At 39.4% G+C, this 27,280-nt stretch overlaps 1 long non-coding RNA gene across 2 annotated transcripts in view; it reads left to right on the top strand.

The window, feature by feature from the left end:
- The first annotated feature begins 4,792 nt into the window (after positions 1-4,792).
- LOC139080666 (uncharacterized) overlaps positions 4,793-27,280 on the top strand; it is a 38,085-nt gene continuing 15,597 nt past the window's right edge. Inside the window, exons 1-3 of one of the 2 annotated variants that reach the window (XR_011535357.1) lie at positions 4,807-5,089; positions 5,268-5,371; positions 13,329-13,414. This is a non-coding gene — a long non-coding RNA (uncharacterized lncRNA). Of the gene's footprint in view, positions 5,090-5,267; positions 5,372-13,328; positions 13,415-27,280 lie in introns of those variants that run through there. The other variant, XR_011535356.1, reaches the window with a different exon arrangement.

Here is a 27,280-nt window from a genome sequence, read left to right as displayed (position 1 = left end):
ATTTTCTCTGGTCACACAGTCAGAAAGTAGCAGAGACATGATTTTAAGTGGGCTCTGACTTCAAAGCGCGTGACCTCATCAGGACTTCTGACATCTAGAATATTCGCAGTCAGGACCTATACCAGGTAATGCACTCCCCACCTCCATTCAGCAGCCCAGACAGGATCCTTCAGCCTGTTTTCCAGGACCCTGCTGCTGCATTTGCACTCTGTGCAGAAACACCACGTAAATTATTCATTTTCAAAGTTGGATAATGTGCCCGATGCATCTAATATTCACAGTAAACAACAACAACATTTGGAGAGTAGGTGCTCCACGCCGGGAAATAGCCTTATTTATCTTAATCCTTCCTTCTCTGTACACACATCTCCTTGTTCCTTCGGCACCTCCATGCACTGTTCCTCCCCTGGTTGAACACACATCACGTGTGGTTAGGGTATAATGGTACAAGTGCTTCTGCAAACATTCCTCACAATTTTAATTATCCTTAACTATTCTCTGGTGTCTGCTGAGTTTGGAAGACCAGGATGTGAAAAGACGATATCTTTGGCACACGAGTCTGAAGAAATGGATACAGTGAATGTTCCTAATTGTTTTCAGTTCTTCTCCCACCCATACACATTTATGGGGCTCCCTTTATGTCCCAGGCACTGTGCTAGACCAACAGTGAGATGAGAGGGAATATCATGCTGTCACCCAGAGAAGTCCCTAAAACATTTTCCATGTCTAAGGCTTTGTTTTAAGTTGTGCTTGCTTACAGGAACAGAGGCAGAACATTGGCAGATGGCCAAACCACACAACTGGTTCAAACCAGAAAGGTCCGCAATGGCAATGGGGTGCTGTGTGCAAAAGGAAATGCATGCAAACAGTGCCTTGTGCAAAAGGAAATGTGTGCAAAAGGTGCTGTGTGCAAGAAGGGAAGACCTGCACATGTCCAAAATGCCCCCATTCCAAGCGATGGTGCGGAGACCCGTCGCCCCCTTACATCCCATAAGAACCCTGCTCGCCTGCCCTTCCAGCACAAGCTGTTTTAGAGCACAAGCTCTGCCTCCTCCATTCATTGATCAGCAAATAACGTTTCTGCTCTGCTATTCCGGACCTAGTCTCGTTCTATTGGCACGAAAAGCTCTGGGCAAAAGGACCAACTTGCTGATCACCCATCCCTTAGGACTCGGTAACAATGCTTTTCCTTAAGGAGCTTGAAGTCGTGTAGGAGTGACGGGCAAACAGAACAAGTTTCATTCTAATATGGTAAGTGCTGTAGTAGAAGTGTGCACAGTGGGTGACGCTGAGGAGAGGCTGTGTGACAGACGGGTGGGGATGAAGGATAATCAAGTCCCAGATGTTGTGGTTAAGTATCTCGGCTGTGTCTGATGTCTCAGTTATGTACAGGAAGCTTGGTGTTGTTAGACCAGAGGTCTCACACTGCAGTCCCTGGAACTACATCTTGACACCTACCATGGACCAGGAGCTCCTCAAGCCCTGAGTACACAGAGGGAACAAACTAGAATCAATAGGAACCAACTTGCAGAAGCAGAGTCCCCTGCTGCCAAAAAGTTATATAGCCTTAGGTAAGTTACTTCTCTCTTTTGGACTCAATGTCTTGATCTGCAAAAGAGGGAAATTGAAGAAGATAATCACTAAAGCCCTTTTGTCAGCTTTAAATCCTTAAGAGTCTATGAAATAAAGATTTCCGAAGAGTTTGATTTTTTCCACTAAATATTATCCTGGTGAGTATAACCATGAGCCGTATACCATCCCTGGCTCTGGAGTTCAATGAGAACAAAATATGCGTGGTCTGTGCTCTTGTGGAATTCACCAGCTATGGGGAACACAATTTTAAACAAACAAACAAAATATATAACTATATATTATCAACGGTAGGGGCTTTGAAAGGAAAGTTTTTGAAAAATGTTTTGTTTTCTTAAGCAACTGGAACTTGTCTGTGGCTCTCCTGATCCTTTATGTACACGGTTAACATAACTGTCTTTTCGATTGGAGCATGATCTGGATGACATTCATCTGAGTGTCACCAAGGCCACATGCAGGTACAGGAACCCAAGAGAACGGGAGGCATTGCTGAGTCATTGAGGCTCCCCAGACCCTCCTCAGAGCTACCTAAGACCTCAAGACACCTGACTGACTAGGAGGGAGCAGCAAAGAAAAAGAAAGCATTTATGCCCAGGCTGGAGAGGGACAAGAGCCACGATTCTGCAGCAGCGCCAGATCTCATTTGGACCACGACACCAGGAAATAACTGTGAACTGACAAGTGTTTGTGGCTCAGGCTACAAGCAGACAGCAGTGAGAGGATCAAGGCTCCTCTGAGCTGCCCCCAAAGTACTTCATCCTGGCCAACGGGCTTTGTCAATGAATGGCTCACCAGGGAGAGCTGGGTTTCACTGTGAGCAATTGTTTAAATCCAGGCTTAAAGAAGCTAAGTGCTTCATTCTCAGTCATACGGCACTTTGTTGAGACTGCTACAGGGTGAAAGAGGAGAGGAGAAAGTACATTCATGATTCCAGCCTCTCGTATTTACCGTTGTGAATTTCCCAAGTTGTAAGTTACTGATCAGATTCAGAACGGAGAATCATGCCAGCCGGGCTTTATATTGTGCATATTCCTCAAAAGTTCTCTAGAAAGATTGTCACATTTTTCTCATCGTGACCCTAAAACTATCCACATAGCTTATCTGATTTTAAAAAACACCTTTAAAAGACATAGTCTGTTTAAGTGACCCATTCAAGGTCACCTAGTAAATGAATATCAGGCCACAAAGAGAACCAGGATAGTCCGATTCTTTCACTCTGTGTAATGGACCACGCTATGTTTCTTACTTTATTTTTTGCATTCTCAGGAACTACAAACTAGCCTAAAGCAAACTTCTATCCTGGGGAAAAATATACTTGGTCAACTTATAAACTGGAGAATTCACAGCAGAAAAAATAAAGTCCCTACGGAGAACAGGAAGAAAAGCTCCTGAATTTAATCCCTAGTTCCCATTCCCATCTCAGGCGTGAAGCGTGCTTCACCCTTCCATGCCTGGCTCAGGACCGAGCATCACAAGTACTAGATCTCTCTCTGGGTTGTCTTCAGGATAAAGAAACTGGAAATGAAACTGGACGAGGGTATCTTGTTCTTGGAGTAAGGGGGAGGGAGTCCAGGCAGGACAATGCATGGCAGGTAACTCTGTTATTGGGAAAGCCCCAATGCCTCCCAAACCCGGATGAGCTGTGTTTTTCCAAAGAGCTCTGTGACCAAAGGCCTTTGACACACAGTTCTACTGGGCAGTGAGAGTGACATCAAGTGGAGGTAAGAGTGAATGAAACAGCCAAGTTACCTTGGTGCTGTGGTGGAGGATTGTCACTCTGTGAAGCATGCTTCCGGTTTAGAGTTATATTTAGAGTTTGGATGTTGCTTCCACTCCATGCCCCTGTTCTCTCACCTGCGTATTTCTCCAGTGACCTCCTTGCACAGAAATTTGAGTTCTCCTTCACAGAGTGGGTCATTTTCTAAGCTTGGTCATTCTGGAGTCTTTGTGGGAACTGGAGAATGGGGTTTCTTTAGGGGATTCGTGTTACGTGAAGTTGAGTGCAATAAATATTGCGGACCACCTACTGTGTGCCAGGTACTGCGTTTGTAGTGAGAAGTTAAAGATGGTCCTGACACTCTGGAAGTTCACTGTCTAATTCAGAGTTAAAGACAATAAATACAGTGAGCACAGAGAAGGGATGTCTAATGCACCCCAACAGAAGAAGGTGATATTTGAGTTGAGTCTTGAGGGGATGAGCGAGCCACATAAAGCTTTAGGAGGTGAGGGCCTGGGTGACAGCCTGAGCAAAGTATGGAAAGGGATAATAGCATCACGGGCACAGAGAGAGATTTCAGGACTATGGGCTGAGATTTTGACGGGTTGATGTATTGGTCCCAGTTTCCTCCTCTGCAAGACGAGAGGGTGGACTCCAGGCTTGGCTTTCTCTGAGCACATTTCCCATGGAGAGGATGAATATGGAGGGTGATTGACCTGAGAGGCTCACCCAGTCTATGTGCCCCCGACGCCATTTCTTTGTTTGTTTTAAAGAGTGATGTAACTTTATTGAAAGATGCCAACATTACAATACCCCAGAAATTTAAATCTTTGAATCTATCCAAATCCATGCTGAAAGATTTTTAAAAATTGTGGTAAAATATACATAACATAAAATTTACCATTGTAACCATTTTTAAGTTTATAATTAGAGGTGGTAAAAATCACCTTGCTGTGCAACCACACCACTCTCCACCACCAGAACCTTTTCATCCTCCCCCACTGAACCTCTGAACCCATTAAACAATAGCTCCCCTATCCCTCCAGCCCCTGCGACCTGCCCCTTGTTTTGAATCACTGAGCTGTTCTTGCCTTTTGTGTACGAAGTCCCAGGCTGCTTTGCGACAGCACAAGAGAGATGGAACTATCCAAGAGAGTAGGCAGCTCCTGACAGAGGGACTCCTGACAGAGGGACAGCCATCAACTTTTTGGTTCTTACCACAACACCCATTAACACTGCATTTCTAAGCAGCGTCAAGAGTTTCTCCTTCAACTTAGGACATAGAACCCACCAGGGAAGCTTGAGCTCCCCCGAGAGTTTAGTGTCCTCATTGCCACAATCCTTGCCAAATACAAGGGAAAAAACTTGAATTGTTGGTGGCCGTGGGAAGGGAAGGGAGGAACAAGATTTGAGAGCCACTAGGGAGTTTCTAAGTACAACCTGTCCGTGTTCCTGAAATAGCACGTCCTCCCTTCCTCTCTCCTCACACGCTGGACTGCACTTCATAATCCTGCCAACACTTAAATCCCTTTTGCTTCCTAGACTGTCCAGAGCAATTGATAATGCTGATGCTTTAGGAAGCAATGCTGTGCTTTAAGTCAGTTTGGAACTCATGTTTCAGCAAGGGCCCACTGCGTTCCCAGGCATGGCAGAAATCAAGTGAAACGTAATGCATAGAGCCTGACCACCTCTGGTCCCAAAGGCTTGCTTGGAACTCCTCACAGGATGGAAACCTTCCTATTTCTGCATTAATCCTTGTCTGCTGGCCAAGTTCCAACTCAGGTAATTACATTCTCCCTTCCCCAAATCCCCCGGCAGACTTAGTCCTTTCCTATGTCTTCTTGTGATTTTTAGTTTTGGTGGCATTTTGCTCTTGACACAGCATTTTTCTGAAGAGATTTTGCCTTGAAATGAGAAGGCAGAGATGGGTGGGCCCATGAGCAATGTGTATTTTCTACAGAAGAACTGTAGGATGAAGAGAAGGTGGTGACGCAACACTGACCAGAGCAGAACCAAAGAGAATGACAGACTCATGAGATCCTCTGATCTGGTCCCCTCCCTCAGGTAGGTGCATTATTAGACTACTGATGTTGTTTATTGACTTCTTGGTACCAAGCCTGCATAACCCTCTAGAGTTAGACAGCCAGTTTGATCACTCTTTTGGCAAGTGATTAATTCACCTTCTAATGAAACCACTACTGCTTGGGTGTTGCTAATCCATCCCATGTTTCTTGTGTTTAATTGGCGAATGGCTTATTGTGCAGTTCCCCAGGGTTATGATCTCAATTTTACTTTGGGATAAAGGGGTTGTAGACATTTTTGGTTATTTGGGTTCAAAAAATCACTAAAACATGCCAGTGATTTCTTAGTAATTATATTTTAAATATCACCTAGCCCTCAAGATGGGATCAATTAGGTGACACACGTCAACTCACCAAGCATTTATCGAATACTTGTGCCACCTTCCACTGATGTGACCTTGAGGAAGTTAGCTAACAATTTCGTGCTTCAGTTTTCTCATTTGTAAAGGGGGGATGATGAGAATAACTACTTCATTAGATCATTGTGATGATTAAATGAAACTGAATGGAAAGCCATTATTATTATTATTTGTGTGTGTGTGTGAGGAAGATTGGCCCTGAGCTAACATCTGTGTCAATCTTCCTCTACCTTGTATGTGCGACACTGCCACAGCATGGCCTGATGAGCAGTGTATAGGACCCACCCAGGATCTGAACTGCCAAACCCTGGGCTGCCAAAACAGAGTGCATGAACGTAACCACTATGCCACTGGGCCAGCCCTGCCATTGTTATTGTTAATATTATTGTTATGACTACTACTCTTATCATTATTATTATAAAATACATTAAGCGAATTGTGCATTTAAGCATATTGTGAATTTAATGTAGAAGATAATGAAATAATCCAGAAATCTTTTAAATAGGATAAGGATACCAAGATGAGTAAGCAGTAGTCCCTGCTTATGGTCTAATGAAGGAGTCATCTATTCTTCTTCATTGCTGTAACCCTAACTCCTAGCTCCATGCCAGGCATTTTTAGTGGGTAGCCAATAAATATTTGTTGACAGAATGAACTTGCAAAGGACTTAAACATGAACACACAGATGGGAAATTACCAATGGGGGGAATTGAGGACAGCTTCATAGAGAAGTTTGCATTTGATCTGAATCTTTAAGAATGGATATGATTTTGATAGACAGTGAAGGAACTGAAAGAGATTCAAGTCATTTACTGGAACAGTGTTTCCCAAACATTTTTTGGGTCATAGCACATAAAGAAAATGGTAATTTATACGGACACTGGCCAAAGGCTCTACACTAGAAGATCATCCCCAAAAGAACAGAGACCTTGTCTATCTTGGTCAACTTTGTGTCTCCAACACCTCGGATAGTATGTGATGCATGTTAGTTGAATGGGAGTAGAGGGGAAAGCAGGAGCAAATACTTAGAACTGGTCTGTAAAATGTGCGATTTGGGCCATTGGAGCACAGGATTCATAAGAAAATGTAGGAAGAATCTAGAGAGACAGGTTGGAGGTAGATCTAGGTGGATTTTGAATGCTGTACCCAATTCGCCTTTAGTCAGTAGGGCACAGGATCCATCAAAGATTTTGCAACAGGGAGCTCTTAATAAAGAACCAATTCTGAGTGGGGGCTGTATAGAGTGGGAAACACTGGGAGAAGAGAATCAAGAAGGTGGCTATTTGCATTGTCTGGATGGCACGCAAGGAAGGACTGAAGTAGGGCAGAGGGAATGTGAAGGCAGGAGGTGAGGTTGACACTTGAGTGCAGAAATAGTCAGCAGGACATCACTAGCGTGAATGGAGAAAGGCAAGGCAAGAGTCACATTACCACTCATTGGCTATTTCGCCTCAGACGGTGTACTTAACTTCTCTCTGCCTGTTTCCTCATCTACAGAATGAGAGATCTGAACTATTCCTTCAGGCCCATTACTTTCTAGTATTTCAAATCTAGTATTTAATATTCTAATCTTATCAAACTCCCAATGGATTTGCAAGGTCTCCCTTCCTCACTCCCATGCCTTCGCCTTTTCAGTTTGTGGTGGCATTTTAGCTTCTTACTTTGGACTCCTTAGTCCTTTGAAAAGTTTCAGGTTAACATTTCATTAGAGTATGGCATATAAGTCCCTAGGGCATGGGCTGGAGTAGTCTTCCCTATGCTGTCTGAAGAATATTCAACTGGTAATTTCCTCCCTCCCTATATCTCTTGTTCTTTTGGTCTTCCGGGAAGACACCTGACAGACTTTCCTCTTATGAGTAAGGATTGTGTCTTATTCCTCTTTGTCAGTCTAAGCCTGGCATATAATAACCACTGAAGAATATGAAAAATGATTGAAAGAATGAATGAGTGAAGGAGTAAATTAGGTGATGATGGGGAGATATCTCTTCAATTTCATCTTACTGGCCCCTGGGAAGTTGTAGTCAGATGCATTACGACAGGGGACTGGTAACGTCACCTTTTGGTTTTTTCTCTCCTCAGGCACACTCAAGAATCTAAATGACTTTCTTAATCTTTGTTCTCCTACAACTATTGCTGTTATTTGCCACATAGCCTTTCCCACCCAGAAGTGGTTACCTGCCTAAGCTCATCTGAAGGCTGGGGAATCCATTGTGCCATCCTTCTCTCAGGACTAGAGTACCTACAGTTGTGTGCGTGGAAATTCCATCAGTGGTATCAACACAGATTTTCTAGGATAGAGACCTAGAATGAGTTAACAAGCACCGACACATTTGCTAAGCTTAAAAGAATACTCTATTATTGTGTGGCAATTGGTAAAGAACTTATTAATTAAGGATATAAGATAGAGAGAAATCTCCCAGGAGGCAAAAAGCCATTACAAAGACATTGTGGAGCCAATCTAGCAGTTAATGGAATACTCAGAGGTTCTCAGAAAAAAAAAAAAGAAGGGGTCACTTTTCAAAAGAATAGGTATCACCAAATTAGTGATATGCAGATTGAGGGGAAACTTACCAAAAGACAGGTAAAATTTAAAAACTGAGCAAAAAACCTCATAAGCATCTGTTTCAATCCACTCCAATCTTTCTATTGTAACGTCTCTGGATCCTAAACACACACCCACACCACCACAAAGCATAAAAGTAAATTGAGATGGAAATCGAAATCAGACTAGTGTTGCAAATTAGAATTAATAGTACATTTGCTTTTGTTCTGAGACAGGGGTGTCAGAGGCAAAATAAATAACTCATTTCAAATGCCTCTGAGTTGTTTGTTTAAGACGTAACTATCAAATTAACAAGAAATACCAGACTCTTCTCCATTTCCCTTCTTTGATTGTAAGTTTTCTCCCGACAGATTATCTTGTTGTAGGAGAACAGTGTTGTGTTTTAGAGAAGGATTTGGTGAGATGAGCCAAACACAGAGGATTACTCCGGAATTGGTTCCTCTGGAGTGATGATAGAGATCTTACATTCCTGTTCTATTAAGATATTTATCTTCCGAAGGCCTGAGAACTCCAGCCCTGGGAGCTGGAGGGGCTCATAGAGATGGGCTGTAGCAATCCTCCCAAACACAGTGTCACAAAGCACAGGATCACAGGACCCTAATAACTCAGTGTGTTGGACCCCACTGAGCCTTTCATCACTGAGGCAAAAGCAGACCTGAGAAATGTCTTCATCAGAGGAACAGCGTGTATGTCAAGAGCATGGAAATGAGAAAAATCAGGGATATTAGCTTGTTTACGTTGAAATTCAAGTGTAACCTGGACAATCCTCTGTACACAAATGGCACATTCATAAATTAAAAGTCGTGAATTATTTATTCCACATTTTGGGGGGAGGGGAGAGAGATGTATTTAAGTTAATGAGCACAAGATGGTTAAGTATAAAAAGCACTGGACATGGAATGAAAAATCTGGCTTTGAGTATATATGAGCAACTTCCTAGCTCTGTTATCATGACATATTGCTCATACTTTCTGAGGCTCCTCTATCTCATTTATAGACGGGGGTAAAATCATAGTTGCTCTGCCTGCCTCACAGAGTAGGTGTAAAGATTATATAAGATAAAGTGTGCCAGAACACAATACACCCTATAAAGGTGTTGTTGAAGATGATGATGACGATGGTGGTGATGAATTATCAGCTCATAGCAATTACCTTAGTCTGTCGTGAAAGAAAATGACTAAGTTTTGTGATAAATGAGGGTAGAAATGAAAAGACAGTTTTTGAGAAAGAAGTTCCATGAGAATGTAAATATTGATTATAACAGAAATGATTCCATAGTGCCATTAATATTCTGTTAAGCAGAATATATTTATTTGCCCTTCATCTTTAGACAAAACCGAAACCATAATAATACAGGCTGATAATGCAAATAAGGATGTATTATCAACAAATAACTGGCCACTTGATGTCAAACCTTCCCAAGTATATCCCCATACTTCAGCTCATTCTTTTCCTATGCCTGCTTCATCTGTCCAGGACCTCCATCACTGTTCCCTATCCTGAAGTTCAATGTCTTTTTCAACATTCTTGTTCTACATGCTTAATTTTTGAGTATCATTTTACTTGATATAAGAGATAGAGGCCAAACTGGAGTTGAACTTGGCTTTCTTTCTATAATCTACCTGCTAAGTACTACACCAAACATCCCCAAAATATGCGTCTCTTTCATCTTTGTCCTCCAGTCTCCAAATATGGTTAGATTTTTCTTTATTACTCTCTCCAGTTTTGTGAGCTTTTCGCATTGTGGGCCTCAGTCTTCCTGGGTCAATCTTTTTGCAGTTTTATATTTGAATTCATGAAAGAATTCTTCATCTAGTCACTTCCATTGGTTTCCGTAGACTAATCTCCCAACATTTTCTTTCGTAATTGGTATTGCTTGTGATTAAGGTACAAATTAATTTCTTAGTGTCTCTCAAATCCCTGAGTGTCTTTTAGGATTTCTGCTAGTCTTTGTTCATAGGACTATTTGGTGCTTAAGAGCTTGGCTCATGGAGAATCTCTATCCATGACTGAGGCTCTCTTCTTTGATTTTACAAAGTTTCTTGTAGAGCCCTGTACTTTCCCCACCACGATTCTCTGTTTTCACTGCCTGTTTATGCCTTAGGATTTTTAAACTTCCTATTCCCTCTGTCTGGAACATTCTTCCATATCTGTTCTTTACATGTCAGGCTCCCTCTCATCTAGTTTAAGTGTCTTATCCTCAGAAAGGACCTCCTTGGTGATAATAAAGTAGCCTTTGATATACACACACCCACTCATCCCCACACACACACTTACTCTATCTCATCACTCTGTTGATTGTTCTCGTGACGTTTAACATCATTGGTACCTGTCATGTTGGCTGATTGCTTCCCTGTGAGTTCTCTCTCCCCCGCTCCCACTCCATCCATCAGCTATGACTTGGACCTTGTTCATCTTGTTCACTGATGTTTCCCAGTTCTAGCACACCGTCCATTACACAGTAAATATGTGATGGAGGAATGAATGGTCTATTTCTGCATTATTCTGTAAGCTCTAAGCAGGCAGGATCTAAATGAATTAACTGAGTGAAAATGTATTAAAGGTAAAATCAAGTTTTAAAGCACAAATAGAATATAGATTATTTATCCCATAATTTCCATTTGATAGGTAAGTCTTCAAGGAAGTGAAATAATTTGTAAAAGTTTTTATTTTTCAGTGAATCATAAGGCTAGGAGTAGAACCTGTTTTGCCTTCTAGAGAATTAAGCGTTAATTAAAGATCCTCTTCCCACTGGCACTTATCAGCTTGGTTGTCCACCTTCTTCATAATTGTGCAACTTGAACTCTCTACTCCAGCCCACCAAACCAACAGGATGTGATTGTTGCTTGTTTTTTGTCCTTTTAGGCTGAAGAAGCTTTGCCCTAAGCTAACATCTATCACCAATCTTCCTCATTTTTTGCTTGAGGAAGATTAGCCCTGAGTTCACATCTGTGCCAGTCTTCCTCTATTTTGTCTGTGGGTCACCACCACAGCATGGCTGATGAGTGGTATAGGTCCATGCCCAGGATCCCAACTGACAAACCTGGGCTGCCAAAGCAGAGCATGCTGAACTTAACCACTATGCAGTGGGGCCAGCCCCCATGTGGCTTGTTTCTTAACAGCAGTAGCAAATCTGGCTCTCTCTATTGTACTAAGCAGAATCTCCTCCCATCCACCCCTACTTGCAGAAGACCTGCTCAAAAGATCTTTTATCTTTTTGAAGTTTTACTTGAGTAAGCTCCATCAATTCTAGTCTTATCAGGTGCTCTGTAAATTATTTAGACCTTTATACCCTTGCCTTTCTGCCCAGTGGTAGAACTGGGACTCCTGTTTCATTTATATTTCCTCACTGTGGTAGATAGAAAAAAATGACCACAATATTTTGAAGCTCCTCTCATGAAGAGATGGAGTCTATTCCTCCATCAGATTCTATTTCTTGATTCTAGGCTTAGCTATGTGACTTGCTTTGGCCAATGGAAGATTAACAAATATGTTTCAAACAGAGGCTCAGAAATTGCTTTCGATATTAGAGTTTGCCTTCTCTCTCTGCAATTAGAATCCTGAGGCCATCTTATGAAAAAGCACAAACTAGCCTTCTGGAAAGGCTATATCAAGGAAAACCTAGGTGTCTTGGCCGGCTGCCTTCCAACTGCTAGACATATGAGTGGGGCCATCTTAGACCACTCAGCCCTCAATCTATTTGCCAATTGACTGTAGACATATGAGTGAGCCCAGGTGAGACCATCAAAAGAACTGCACAAATGAACCCAGCCCAAATTGCCAACCTATGGAATTGTGAGCTAACAAATGATTATTGTTTTAAGTCACTAAGTTCTGGGATGGTTTGTTACACAGCAAAAGATAACTAATACACACACTGAGCCTCCTACATTGCTTTCCATTCAGCTTTATTTGCTACTTCTCAGGTACACTTCAGTAGTGGATGATCCATTTATCCCCATTTCACAGAGAGGAAAAATCAATGTCAAGTGGCTTTTCTAGTATTGATGCCCTGACATGCTTAATTCTTTAGATCCCATGCATTAAAGATAAATCCTCTTAAGACACTTTTCAAGGGAGCAGACACTAAAAATGTTTAGAAGCGAATTAGGATGTTAACAATGTGCAGACAGTTCTTGAAGGCTGGACTCTAAAACTACAAGCATAAGTTGAAATTGGTTGTTGTTAGCTCCATCGAGTTGATTCCAGCTCCCGGTGACCCTGTGGACAGCAGAGCAGAGCCCTGCTTGATCTTTTTGCAACATCCTCTCCCCTTCTGGCTCTATAACAGGCAGTGCTCTGTTGCTATTCATAAAGTTTTCCTGGCCAATTTTTTGGAAGTGGGTGGGCCAGGTCCTTCTTCCTAGTCTGCCTTTGTCTGGAAGCTCTGCTAAAACCTGTCCACCATGGGTGACTCTACTGGTATTTGAAATCCTGGTGGCCCAGCCTTCAGCATCACAGAAACACATAGCTGCCACAATATGACACCTGACAGATGGGTGGCATGGTTCCCTAACTGGGAAATGAACCCCAGGCCGCAGTGGCGAGAGCACCGCATCTAAGTCATTAGACCACCAGGGCCGGCTATGAGCTTAGATAGGGTTTATAAAATTAAAAGAGCCAGAATCCAATTTTGTTGGTTTACCTCTTATTTTCTAACCATCACCTATTGAACTGTGTACAAAACATCAAGACTGTTCCAAGGCTGCATTCGCTAGAACCCACCCAATAATAATCACAATAATTATTGGTAATAATTATGGACCACCTTCTAAGGGTCAGGTACATTTCAAATCCATTACCTCTGATGTCATAGTAACCCTATTAATAGGGATAATTTCCCTTTTACAGAACAGGAAGCTAAGGCCTGGAGAAGTTAGGAAACTAGCTCCAAAACACACAGCCAGGAAGGCAGAGAACTGAAATTCCAGCCAGGGTTAGCCTACGCACTTTCTCGTTTACCGCTTTTCTCTTTTGGATTGACTGGGTCCCTTTCCTGTTTCCTTTCACACATTAAGGATGCAAGTCATGAGCCCCACATCCCGGGATACCTGCAGGGACTGTTCCTCAGCGAGAAAGCAGAGTCTCTGTCATGTATCAAAATGTAAGTGATCTCACTTTCAAACAGCTTAAGTCTGTCACCCTGGGTCTACCCCCGGAAAAGCCTCCTATTTATCTACAGCTCTTACTTTTCAACCCAAGTTTTGGGGAGGCAAAAGGGAATACCTTAAGTCATGAAGTAGACACATTTCTTCCTAACTCGGAGCCAAATCACGTACAATAGTACTTTCCCAAACTTCTGGATTAAATTCCTAAAATACCCTCGAAGGAGACCTTAATATTTAAAAACTTAAGAGAGGCCAGCCTTGATGCAAGGAACAGCATTACAAGCATTTTTTATGTTCCCAATAATAGAACAATACACAGCACACTTATCTCCATTAATGACATTTTACCCATCTTAAAGGAGTAAAAATAGACACTGTGCTTTTAATTTAATCGATCATCTCCTACCTGCTAGTTACATTTTACTATCTCCCGTCCCCCTCAGTTACAACTTATAAAATCATTTCACTTTGTCGCATCTGATAGATATTTGTTTTCTATCTGCTCCATATACAGATGCCGCTACAATTTTGTGACTTCACAGTCCTGCTTCCTGGATTCCACCTCTCGGGTTCTCTTATTTGCATTTATGTGTAGACATATCTGCGTCCCCTCCTTGACAGCTGGCATCTGACATTAGTCCTCTTGGTATCCCCATGCCTGGGACAGTTCCTAACACATATGGGGGCTTAATGAGTGTCACATTGAATTATACTTTTTGTATCTCCACTCTATACCTTTCGCACATAGAAGGCATTCCTTCAATATTGGTGAATTACGCAATTGATGGAGGAACGATGGGAATGATCATACTAAGAGAAATTAATCATGATTGTAGGCAGATCTTAGGGGCAGAGATAAATGACAATTTCCTCCTTCTGTTTTCATTTATCTTTAGAGAGACAGGGTTTCTTTCCTTTATCAATTCCATATCCCTTGTACTCCAAACTAGTATCTAACCTTGTTAAAATGAACCCCTTTCTTTTCCCCACAAGGCCAATTTCATAATTATATATTCTGTTTACTTACATATCAACCATTTTAAGAATTACAGCAACCTGACTATCACAAAGTTTGTAAGGATTAAGTGGCCAAAGACACTTAAACAACACAGCTTAGCATTCTTTCAGTTCCCTTAAAAACAGCAGAGTTCTAAAGAAACCAAATTGCAGAATCCAATTCAGGATGTAGATTAGCCCAAAGAAAAGGAAATAATGACAGGAATTCCTCCTTGGCAGGTTATAACTACTAAGCTAAAATTCATGCATCTGGAAAATATTATAGCATTAAAAAAACCTGATTTCCCTTGAATTAGGACCCGCTCTGATTTGGCTCCTCTTGCATCTGCTTTAACCAAAGGCTTGTCGAAATGAAGTTATCTAAATGTCTGTGCTGGGTGATCAGGCAGCACCAGGATGGCACAAAAGAGATGAGAAAAGAGCAAGAGGAAAGGAATATGTCACATCTTGACTACAGGGCGACAGTGCAAAACATCTAATCACAGCAGTGCCAGGGAACTTGAACCTGTCCAAAAAGATCCCTTGCTCTCCATGTTTAATTGCCGTTGATGGCTGCTGGCCAGTCATGCATGACAATGTGTGCGTGTCTCGCTGCTCCCTGCCTGTGCTCATTCCTGTCAGCTTTCACTCCAGGTGATGAACACAGTCCTCGGACCATGTGAGGGGGATCTGGGCCAGAGATGGGGGGGCAGGGTGGGCTGGAGGACCTCCTCACGGACACAAAGCAGCTTGTACTCCAATAACTGATGGCTAGGCAGAGGTCTTTTAGAAATAGAAACGTTATAACCAGCTTCAATCTCTTACTTCTTTTCCCTGAGTACGCAGCATATCTGTTTTCCTCTCAAGGAAAACAAAACTAGGACACACCATGCAAACGGGTAGGACATCTGTGACCTGAGGTATGTCAATTGGCAGCATGCAAATCTCCTGTTTGGTCGATTCTATTTGAGCACATGCTTGAGGATGGATAGAGAAATTTGAATTACACTAAAAGACTACTCAATAGTTTTAAACCTCTTCTTTCTGTCTGCACAAAAGGCAAAATCATGTTTCTATTGATTCCAATGACAAGAAAAACTCTCTGAGTTCTTGGGGAAAAGATGGTTTATTAAGTCTAATGTGGTGTTGATAATTCGGAAGGAATGCATGGATCCTCTTGCAGCCTAATACTTCATATTTAGTGTGAGATAAGTCTAGAAGTTCTCTGGAGTTTCAGACCCCTGGATAGGCTTCTTTGAAGCACGAATCAGTGAGAAATCTCAAAGCACAAAAGTTCCAGGGAGAACGAAATGGTGAGGTTCAGTTTAGGAACCACTTTCTGCAGAAGGCCTGTCTCTTGTCTACATTCTGTGCAGTGTTGGGAAGAGCTTAACTTCTCTCTGGCTTTACTTGCTTTATCTCTAAAAATAGACATTTCTGCCTCATGAAGATGCCATGAGGATTCAATGAGCTGACGTCTACGTATGAGCTTCCTCTGCAGATAAATAGACAAACTGCAGGCATGTGAGGACAAGGATGTATGGTCTAGTTATTTTTGCAGACTTAGTGACAGAGCATAATGATAAATGGTACAAGTTCTGAAATGAGTCAGGACTAGATTTGAAGACTGACTCTGTTACCTACTAGCTGTTTGTCTTGTGTTAATTTTCTCATCTTAAAATGGAGACAATTATTCTTACCCGAGAAACAGTTGAGAGGATGTGCTGAAAAGATCTGACACAGAGGCCAGCGCAGTGGCGCAGCTGTTAAGTTCGCACGTTCCGCTTCTTGGTGGGGGTTCTCTGGTTCGGATCCCGGATGCGGACATGGCAATGCTTGGCAAGCCATGCTGTGGTAGGCGTCCGACATATAAACGGGAGGAAGTTGGGCACGGACATCAGCTAAGGGCCAGTCTTCCTCAGCAAAAAGAGGAGGATTGGCAGCAGATGTTAGCTCAGGGCTAATCTTCCTCAAAAAAAAAAAAAAAAAAATCTGACACAGTAAATGTTGAATAAATAGTAGGTAGTTGCTAGCTCCAAGCTCATGGCATATATGTTCAGAACAAAAATCCAGAAATAAGTATATCATATTGAAGATTAAATCATCTGTGGCAGGAATATAATTGTTGTTGATTGGCAATTTGACATAAACTGTATAAATATCTTACTATTTTCTCAGCAAGAACCAAAAACAAAGGTTGGGAGCAAGCAAATTTCATTTCAGTATCATAAAGACTCTTTCCTCCACAGTAAAACTAGTTTCATTTTTTCTGTTATATAAACAACACCTGCTCATTGTGAAAATTAAAAAAGAAGAAGCAAATCAATCAATAAAGGTAAAGAGAAGAAAATAAAAATCACTTGATATTCTACCATCCTGTGATAATCACCATTAACATTTAGTAACGAGCAGAATGAAGTAAGCAAGATGGCCGAATAGGATGTTCTTCACCAGTATCCTTCCCTCAACAACAGCATTTGGCATCCATCTAAGGACAGAAGTGCCTTTGTGGGAGCTGTGGGATCCAGCACGGTGCTCAAGGTACTCCAGAGGAGTCTTGACCATCTGTGCATTGGGTGACAGGCAGACAGACCTCAGTCCCGGCTGCAGACCCTGCAGCAGCCTGTGAACCAGCTCCAGTCCCTCTCAGCCATGGTCTGGGGGTCCCTGGAGGATACTGTCTTAGACAATCACCCACAGATGAGAGAGCTGATGTGGAAGTCCTGGTTTCCAGAGAAGACCCAGAACACCATTAGAGCAAAAATATGAGTTTGGATGCATTGGAGAGGGTAACAAGAACAGTTTGACTTTACCCATGTGACCCCTCTTCCAAGGCAGCAGAGCTCAGTGCCAAGAGAAACCTCTTTGGCCTGTGATTTCTTCTGCAGGGTAAAGTGTGAGGGTGTGAGTGAGCACCCAGCTTGCCCAGCCGTGCAGGATGCTGCCAAAGTGGCCCGTTTCTCTCTCACCCCATCCAGGGTACTGAGGATTGAGCTGCATTACAGGGGGGCTGGAAGCTGCTGGGAGAACAGCAGCTAGGACTCTCAGAGGGCATTATGGGGACATGAATCCTACTTATCAGGTCATGGACTCCAACAAAAAGCCTTCCCACAAGATGCTAGGGATGTCTCGCCCATGGGTTCGCCCAACTGGCCTATGAGCACACCCAACACTCCATATGCCTCACATACTCATATCCATGCTGTGGCCGGCCCCCTGTACATGCTCCCAATGGTAAGGAGAGTGAGGTTTGGCAGATAGCTAGTGAGAACTTGCAGAAAGCTGGCCCAAACCTGTGGTCTGTGGAAACGCCACAAACTTGAGTTTTAGTACTACCCTTTGGAAAGCAAAAGAGAGGCTTTCAGCACCTGGACTAGTGCATAGTGGGGTCAAGAGAGGGCATACAAGCTTAAGAATTCTCCTTAAGAAGGAGAAGGAAGTGTGGAGCAGGTATATCCATAGAAGATTTGAAAAAAGAAGCCCTAGCAGGGCTAAATGATAGTATTTCTTTTCTGAAGTCAGTCAGTAAAGACTGGAGGAGATTTTCTACTTCACATGTTAAGACAGAAACACAAGACTTCAAAGAACAAGAAAAACTGAAGAAACATGGTACTACCAAAGAATCATAATACTTTCCAGTAACCAGCTCCAAATACATGTGATTTACCCTACAAAGAATTCAAAATAGCTATTTTAAGGAAGCTTAATGAGCTACAAGAAAACACAGAAAGACAATTCAAAGGAATCAGGAAAATAATACACAAACATAATGAGAAGTTTAACAAAGAGATAGAAATCATCAAAAAGTACAAAACAGAAATTCTGGAGCTTGAAAATACAATGAATGAATTGAAAAAAAAAATGTAAGAGAGAACATCAACAGCAGAATGCAACAATTAGAATAAAGAATCTGTAAATTAGAAGATAGGATCCTTCAAATAGCCCAGTTAGAGGAAAACACAGAAAAAAGAACAAAAAAGAGTCAAGAAAGTCGATGTGATCTATGGGATACCATCAAAAGAAACACTCTGCAAATTATTGGAATCTCAGAAGGAGAACAGTGGGAGAAGGGAGAGGAAAGCTTATTTAAAGAAATAATGGCTGAGAACTTCCCAAATCTGGGGAGAGATTTGGACATCCAAGTTCATGAAACTCATAATCTCCAAAACAAACTCCACATAACGAAATCTTCTCCAAGACACATTATAATAAAACTGTCAAAAATCAAAGACAAAGAGAGACTCTTAAAAGCAGCAAGAAAAAAGAAGCTTGTAACTTAGAAAGGACTCTCTGTAAGGCTATCAGCAGATTTCTCAACAGACACCTTACATGCCAAGAGAGAGTGGGATGATTTATTCAAAGTGCTGAAAGAAAACACCATCTATGACAAGACCACATCTAATGTCACTCTTAACAATGAAAGTTTGAAATCTTTCCTTCTAACATCAGGAACAAGACAAGTGTGCCCACTTTCACCAACCCCATTCAACACAGTACTGGAAGTCCTAGCCAGAGTAATTAAACAAGAAAAAGAAGGCATCCAAATTGGAAAGGAAGAAGTAAAACTGTTTCTATTTGCAGTTGATATGATCTTATACGTAGAAAATCCTAAAGACTTCATCAAAAAACTATTAGAACTAATAAACAAATTTAGTAGTTACAGGATACAAAATCAACACACGGAAATCAGCTGAATCTCTATATACCAACAGCAAAATATCTGAAAAAGTAATAAAGAAAACAATCCCATTTATAACAGTATCAAAACCAATGAGATACTTAGGAATAAAGTTAACCAAAGAGATGAAAGGTCGGTACACTGAAAACTATAAGACTCTGATGAAAGAAATTGAAGAAGATATAAATAAATAGAAAGATATGCCATGTTCATGGATCAGAAGAATTGATATTGTGAAATGTCCATAAAACCCAAAGCCATCTATAGATTTAATGCAATCTCTACCAAAATTCCAATGTCATTTTTAGTATAAGTAGAAAAAACAGTTCTAAATTCATATGGGACCACACAAGATCCCAGGTAGCCAAAGCAATCCTGAGAAAGAGGAACAAACCTAGAGACATCACACTTCCTGATTTCAAACTATACTGCAAAGCTATAGTAATCAAAACAGTATGGTACTAGCATGAATATAGACACACAGACCAATGAAATAAAATAGAAAGCCTAGAAATAAACCATTGCGTATGCAATCAACTAATATTTCATGAAAGAGCCAAGAATACTCAATGAAGAAAGGATAGTCTTTTCAATAAATGGTGTTGGGAAAACTGGATAAACACATGCGTAAGAATGAAATTGGACTCCTAGCTTAAACCACACATGAATATTAACTCAAAATGAATTAAAGACTTAAACATAAAACCTGAAACCATAAAACTCCTGGAAGAAAACATTGGGAAAAAACTCCTTGATTTTGGTCTTGGCAGCAATCTTTTAGATTGACCCCAAAAGCACAAGCAACAAAAGCAAAAACAAATAAGTGGGACTACGTCAGACTAAAACGCCACTGCACAGAAAAGGAAACAATCAACAAAATGAAAAGGTAAGTGATGGAATGGGAGAAAATATTTGCAAACCACATATCTGATAAGGGGTTAATATTCAAAATATATAATGAACCCATATAACTCAATAGCAAAGAAACAATCTGATTTTAAAACAGGCAGTGGGCCTAAATAGACATTTTTCCAAAGAAGACATGGCCAACAGGTACCTGAAAAGATGCTCTACATCAATAATCATTAGGTAAATGCAAATCGAAACCACAGTGAGCTATCACCTCACACTTGTTGGAATTATCAAATAGACAAGAGGTAACAAGTGTTGGTGAGGATGTGGAGAAAAGGGAAACACTAACAGACGGAATGTAAATTGGTGTGACCACTATGGAAAACAGTATGGAGATTCCTCAAAAAATTAAAAATATAACTATGATGTGAGCCAGGAGTCCCACTTCTGGATATATGTCCAAAGGAAGTGAAATCAGGATCTCTAAGAGATATCTGCACTCCCATGTTCATTGCAGCATTATTCAAAATTGCCAAGATATGGAAACAACCTAAACGTTTGTCTATAGAGGAATGAAAAAAGAACATGTGATGTATGTATACATATATGATGGAATATTTTTCAGCTACGAGAAAGAAAGAAACTGCCATTTGGGACAACATGAATGGAACTGAGGACATTATGCTAAGTGAATTAAGTCAGACAGAGAAAGACAAATACTGTATGACATCACTTATATGGGGAATCTAAAAAAGAAGAACTCAGTAACAGAGAGCAGAGTTGCCAGGGTCTTGGGCTATGGGGAAAATGGGAGAAGTTGGTCAAAGGGCACAAACTTCCAGTTATAAGATGACTAAGTTTTGGGGATCTAATGTACAATATGGTGACTATCGTTAACCATACTGTATCATATATTTGAAGATTGCTAAGAGAGTAGACCTTAAATGTTCTCACCACAAAAAAGTGGTACTACGTGTGGTAATGAAGGTGTTAACTAGCCATACTATGGTAATTGTTTCACAATATACATGTATCAAATCATCATGTCGTACGCCTTAAACTTACAGAATGTTACATGTCATTTACATCTCAATAAAGCTGGAAAATAAAACAAATTTTTAAAATTTTAAAAACATTTAGTAACCATTCTTTCATGCATGTGATTTTGTATATATATACATATGTATTACAAATGAGGTCATATTATAATTATGATTGACATTTTCATTTTTAGCTGGTCCACATTCTTTTACTCAATCTCTTTTTTGGTTTTGAATTATTTTCCAAGAATGCATAACTGGTAATGTATGTGTGTCAGAGACTGGCTTATTTCTCACCAAACCAGTTTTTTTTTTTTCCTGGACACTGAGTCGCACTGCACTGGCCAAACTCCCATGCAGCTTGGGGTGGCCATGTGACCGATTTCCAGCCAATGGAATGTGAGAAGCGACATATACCACTTCCGGATCTAGCACAGAAAGTCTTTCCATGCTTGATCTTCCTTGCTCTCTCCCCTTGGATTTGATGCAGATGAGTAGTGTCTTGGAAGTCTTGTGCTGAAGATGATAGAATAAAAATAATGAAAGGGAAGGGGTTTCCTGAACCACTGCCTGGAAGAGATCTGCCTCCCCTCAGGAATACCCCTCTCCCTCCTTTTGGACTTTACACGAGCGACAATTAAACCTCTATTGTATTAAATCTCTGAAATGTCAGGGTGTATTTTCACAGCAGCTTAAACTGCCTTGACTAATACAGTATGAGTGAGCGTTTTCTCACAACTCTACCAACAATAAGTGTTATTATTCTTTCACTTTTTCCAGTCAGCGAGGAAATGATATTTCTTTGTTACTTTCTTTTATGTTTCCCTAAGTGAATGTGAATTCACCTTCAAATGTGGTTGGCAAATCAGACTTGAATGTCTATACATTTTCTATTCATAACCTTTGCCTGTTCCTCTACAATATTGTTTGAATTTTTGTTCTCAATTTATAATCACTCTTTGTTGACTGTAGATTTATCTGTCAAAAGTATTGAAGATATTTCTTCACAATTTATCATTTGTCTCATAATAAAATAAAGCATTTAAAATCAGTGTTTAAATGGGTAGAAACTAAAGTCAATTCCTTACATTTGAATCTCAGCTAAATATATACAAGCTATGTGATCTTGACATATTATCTTTCTGTGCCTGATCCTCCTCCTCAGTAAAATGGGGGTAACATCTAGGATGGTATAAATAAGGGAATATACACAAAAACATTTGGATAGTGTCTGGTATATGTACAGTACTCAATAAAATGTTAAATAGTATTACTTCCTTTATCATATATCTTGCCATACCAAATTAAATAAAATTGTATGTAATCAAATGTATCTATCTTAGTTTCCGTTCTGTCCACATACCCTACATTACTTATACAGCTTCCTACATTTGCTTGAAAATTTGTTATTGTTTTCTTTGTAAAAATGAATTATTATTTTTCCACTGGTCCATTTTTCTATTCCTTTGCCAAACCATATGCTTTTGCTTACAAAGGATTTATAACATAGTTTAACTTGTAGTAAGGCAAATGCCCCATTGCCATTCTTCTCTCTTATTTTTCTTGGATATTTTAGCCTAAATATTTTGCTTTTGGAATATTATTGGTTTAAAAAAACAACCAAAGAAAGTTTGTATTGGGATTCTAATTAGATCTACATTAATTTTACACATCAGTTTTTTAAAGTTGATATTTTATTATCTTATGTCTTCCTATGTGTCTTAAGTCGGCTTGGGTTGCCGTAACAAAATACCGTAAACTGAGTGGGTTACAAACAACAGAAATTTATTTTTCACAGTTCTAGAGCCTGAGATGTCCAAAATCAAGGTGCTGGCAGATGCAGCGTCTGGTGAGGACCGGCTTTCTGGTTTATAGGTGGCCATCTTTTCTGTGTCCTCACATGGTGGAAGATGCAAGGGGGCTTTCTGGGGTCTCATTTACAGGGGCATTAATATGGTTCATGAGGGCTCTATCCTCATGACCTAAGCACTTCCCAAAGGTCCCACCTCCAAATACCATCACTTTAGGGGTTAAGTTTCAACATGTGAATTGGCGGGGGTGGGGTACACGACAATACACAAATATTCAGTCTATGGCACTATCCAAGATAACAGTATATCTTCCCATTTGTTTAGATCTGTTTTATGTCCTTAAAGTGAATCTGTTTTTCTAGTAGAAGTTCCGTACCTTTCTTATTAATTTTTAAGTATTGATAGTCTTTTGTCAATTAATCAATGAAACTTTTTTCCTCCTTTTTATTTCTACCTAATTATTGCTAGGATAAATAAAAATTATTGATTTTAAAGATATGTTTCTTGCATCAGGTCATCTTACCTTGTTAATTCTGGCAGGGTTTTTTTTTTTCATTTCGCTTGAATGTCTTAAATTTTCTAGATATAAAGAACCATATTAGCAAAAGAGAAAGAATGTAATTTCCTCTTTTCAAAACTTTATATTTATTATTTCATTTCTTGTCTTTTAGTATATGCTGAAACCTCAAAACAAGAATAGAAATGGCAAGTACCCTGTCTTGTTCCTGATTTTAATGAAAATAGGCTTACCTCTAAGCGAGAAGGATTTTCTCCTACCTTATCTTCTGTTAACTTTATAGTTTTATCTTCCACATTTAGTTCTTTTATCCATCTTGAGTCTGTCATTGTATTTGGTGTTAAATAGACATACATTTTATTTTTCTCTGTCGAGTGAGTCAACATCATCTCTAAATTGTCTGTTCTTTCTTTCTGAATTTGTGATAGCCTTTTATCAAAAATTAAATTCATGTTGGTTTGGTCCTAAGAGTTCTAATCTTTCCATTGGGCTATTCATCCATTCTTGAATTGTATCATAATGAACTGCCATGGTTTTTAAGCATCTCTTCATGTCCTGTAAGCGAAGTCTCCCCTCTTCACTCTTTTTTTCCACGGCTACTTAACTTTTAGTGGACCTTTATTTTTCCTTCTGGAATTTTTAAAATAAATTATTGATTAGAGTTTAGAATACATCTTTGAGTTCCTCAAAAATATAGCTTTTTACTTTAATTTTAGTTGAGATTGTAATAAATATTGGGATAATTAGTATTTTTGTAATTTTAAGTTGTCTCGCCCAACAACATAGGATGTCTTTTTATTTGCATCTGAAAAAATACCTACTCTGCCTTTTTTCTGATTTTTGATTTTTTCTTCTGCAGTAACACTGGTTTATAACATTATATAAATTTCAGGCGTACATCGTTATATATTTCGATTTCTGTGTAGATTACAAGTTCACCACGCAAAAATTAATTACAATCCATCACCACACACATGTCTAATCACTCAATTTATTTTTGTTTTCTTTTTTTCTCAATGGATTTAAATCTAGTGTTATCTTTTATATTCAATCTCCCCTGTTTCTGCGGTTATGACTTCTTTCTTATTCTAATTTTGATTGTTTTTTCTCTTTCTCTTTTTCCTTAATTAGGCTCCAAGGTGTTTATCTATTTTATAAGTTCCCTTTCTTTTTATTTTCCCAAAGAAGAAAGACTTCCATTTTTGAAATTCTATTATTTTCTATTTCATTTATTACAGTTTTTATCTTTATTATTTTCCTCTTTTTGTTTGTTGTTTTATTTTGAGGAACTTAAAAAAATCTCAAAATGACTAGTGAGTCAATTAATTTCTAGTCTTTGGATTTTAATAATAAATACTGTTAAAGCCATAAGCCTAGACATACAATTGTGTTAGGTGAAATACGCCTTTTTATTGCTTTCTAAATATTCTTCTTCAAGCAAGGAGAGTGTCTCTTAATTTCCAAATGGTTAAGGGAAGACTTTTGATCATCTTTTCATTATTTATTCATAATAGTGTTGGGCTATAATTAGAGGATATGGCCTTTAAAATCATGTTTAAAGATTTTCTTTGAGATTTTCTTTGTACTCAAATACATGACCAATTTTTGTTAGTATTTACTGGAAATATAAAGGCAATGTATGGTCTATATTCATAGTATATAAAGTTGATCAATTGTAATTTCCATTTCCTTAATATATGTCCTTAGTTATTCTTTATCAACTATAGTTACCTAATTCTAAAAGATGCATATTTAAATTACCCACAATGATTATTTTTTAGCTAGTACTTTTTGCATTTCTTTAGCTATTTTGCTTTATATGTTTAGCTGCTTTATTGTTTGATAACCACAGATTTATTACTCAGATCTTCTTTGTAGATTGCCTTTTATTACTATATACTCTCCCTCTTTATTCTGCCTCCTTCTTCAAATATTACTTTTCTCCTTGTCTGACTTTCACATAACTTCTGCTTTCTCCTCCTCATCCTTCTTCTTCCATGTACTAGGTATTTCATTGTCTGTCCTATTATTTTCAATATTTTTTAAATTGCTTTTTAAAAATGTGTTTCTTGTAAATGATATAACTGAGTTTTGCTTTTTAGTCCAACGTGATGTTCTTTCATTAGGAGAATTTAGCCCATGCATCTTTAGTGTCACAACTGGTATCTTTGATATTATTCTTACCATTTTATTTCTCTGTGATTACTTTGTTATTTCCTTTATCTTTCCTCTTTCTGGTTTTATCAAATCTCCATTCATTCTCTTTCCACCGTTTTTAATTTATAAGTTCTATTATTTTCATTTTTTATAATTCTACTAGTGATTATCTTTCCATTCCTGACAGTCATAATCAAACACATATGTCTGTACTCCTTTATGGAAACAAGATGGCTAGTAATGTACCCTCTATTTTTTTCTTCCACTGCTTCTGTCCATCCCAATAAGATGCAACTTTCAGAAGCTTTTTATGTATCCAGTCCACAGTACACATAGCACCTCCCATAAATACAGTACTTGGGAAGCTTTTATTCCCCACTTTTCCTACACCCACTAACTCCTATTTTGCTTCAATAATGTAACACTTTTTCTTTGGGGTAATTATTGGATTTTCCTTTACGGAATGTCATTTCTACTTTAACATCATTATTTAGCATTTATATCACACGTTGGTCTATCATTAATTGTTTAGATTTAACTGTAGGTATTGCAGTGTTTATTGTTCATCACTTGCTTTCTCATTTCTTTATCTTCTATCTTAAAATCTCTGTTCTGATTCACTTGCTGTTTGATGAAAGCTTTTTTGTGAGTACTCTCTTCAGATAGAGTGCATATCTATGAATTTCTTTCTTTCATTCTGATGGGTAAATATTATCTCAGCTGGGAGTAGTTTTTGGGGCTCACAGTCTTTACATCCAGTAGTCATAGCTGTTATTCTGAAAATCTTCTAGTTTTCAATGCTGTAGCCGAGAGGTCTGATGTTTGTCTGATTCTTCTTCTTTTTCTTTTATTAAGTAATTTGTGTTACTCAGTCTAGAATATTTAGAAGCTTCTCCTGGAGTTCAGAAATTTTACCATGCACTAAATTTGTGCTTTATCATTAAGCCTGCCTAGAACTTCATGAACACTTTCAAAATGCCAACTGAAGTCTTGTCTTTCTATTATGTGCTGAGTTCATGCCTCTCCTCCATCTATTCCTTTTTCCTCTTCTGAAACTCTTACTATTTGCACTTTAGAGCTCCTGGAACTACTGAAATTTTTAAAATTTGATAAGTATTTTTTCCAGAAAGCATTTTATGCTGTAATTAAGTCTTTTTATATGTTTTTATTTATATGTTTTTCCTTTGTGGCTATTCAAGCTGCCGTCTGTCTCCCTTGGAAAGTTCTAGTTCATATTCTGGGTACTCTGCTTATGTTTCGTCTCTCTGGTTACTGATCCCCTTAAATGAGTTATGTTCCCCTTTTCCTTGTCATGATTGAATTCATCCTTGAGACTCAGCTCTTGCTGCTGGGGTAGCTTAAAAGTTAGCAATTCCATATAGTTGGAGGAACAGCAGTCACTGCACTAAGTCAAAGATACACCAGCTGGCAAGTGGCCAATTTCTTGTTAAGAAAGTTTCCCATTTCTCCAGCTTCAAAAGCTGGTGCTTTCCCAGCTTTTGAGGTTGGTAGAACTCAAACTGCTTGTTCAAAAACTCCCCAGTGTCTCTTCCAAGAACACTCATGCAGCCCAGCATTGCCACTCTCTCTGGTCCATGGATTTCTACAGGCCAAGTATTATGCAGGGAAAAAAGTCCTGTTCTGGCCCACACCACCCTCCAGGCCCCGCCTGTCTAGTGGTTGGATCAGCTCAAGAGTTGTTTGGCTTGAAGGTGGCTGGGGAGAGTGGACATATGGAAGATACTCTCTATTCCAAGAACTATCCACATCAAATCTTTCTTAAATCAAATGAGATCTTCTGGTTATTGGTT

The sequence above is a fragment of the Equus przewalskii genome, chromosome 31, assembly GCF_037783145.1.
Source record: "Equus przewalskii isolate Varuska chromosome 31, EquPr2, whole genome shotgun sequence".
NCBI lineage: Eukaryota > Metazoa > Chordata > Mammalia > Perissodactyla > Equidae > Equus > Equus przewalskii.
This window is presented reverse-complemented; position numbering and strand designations above follow the sequence as displayed.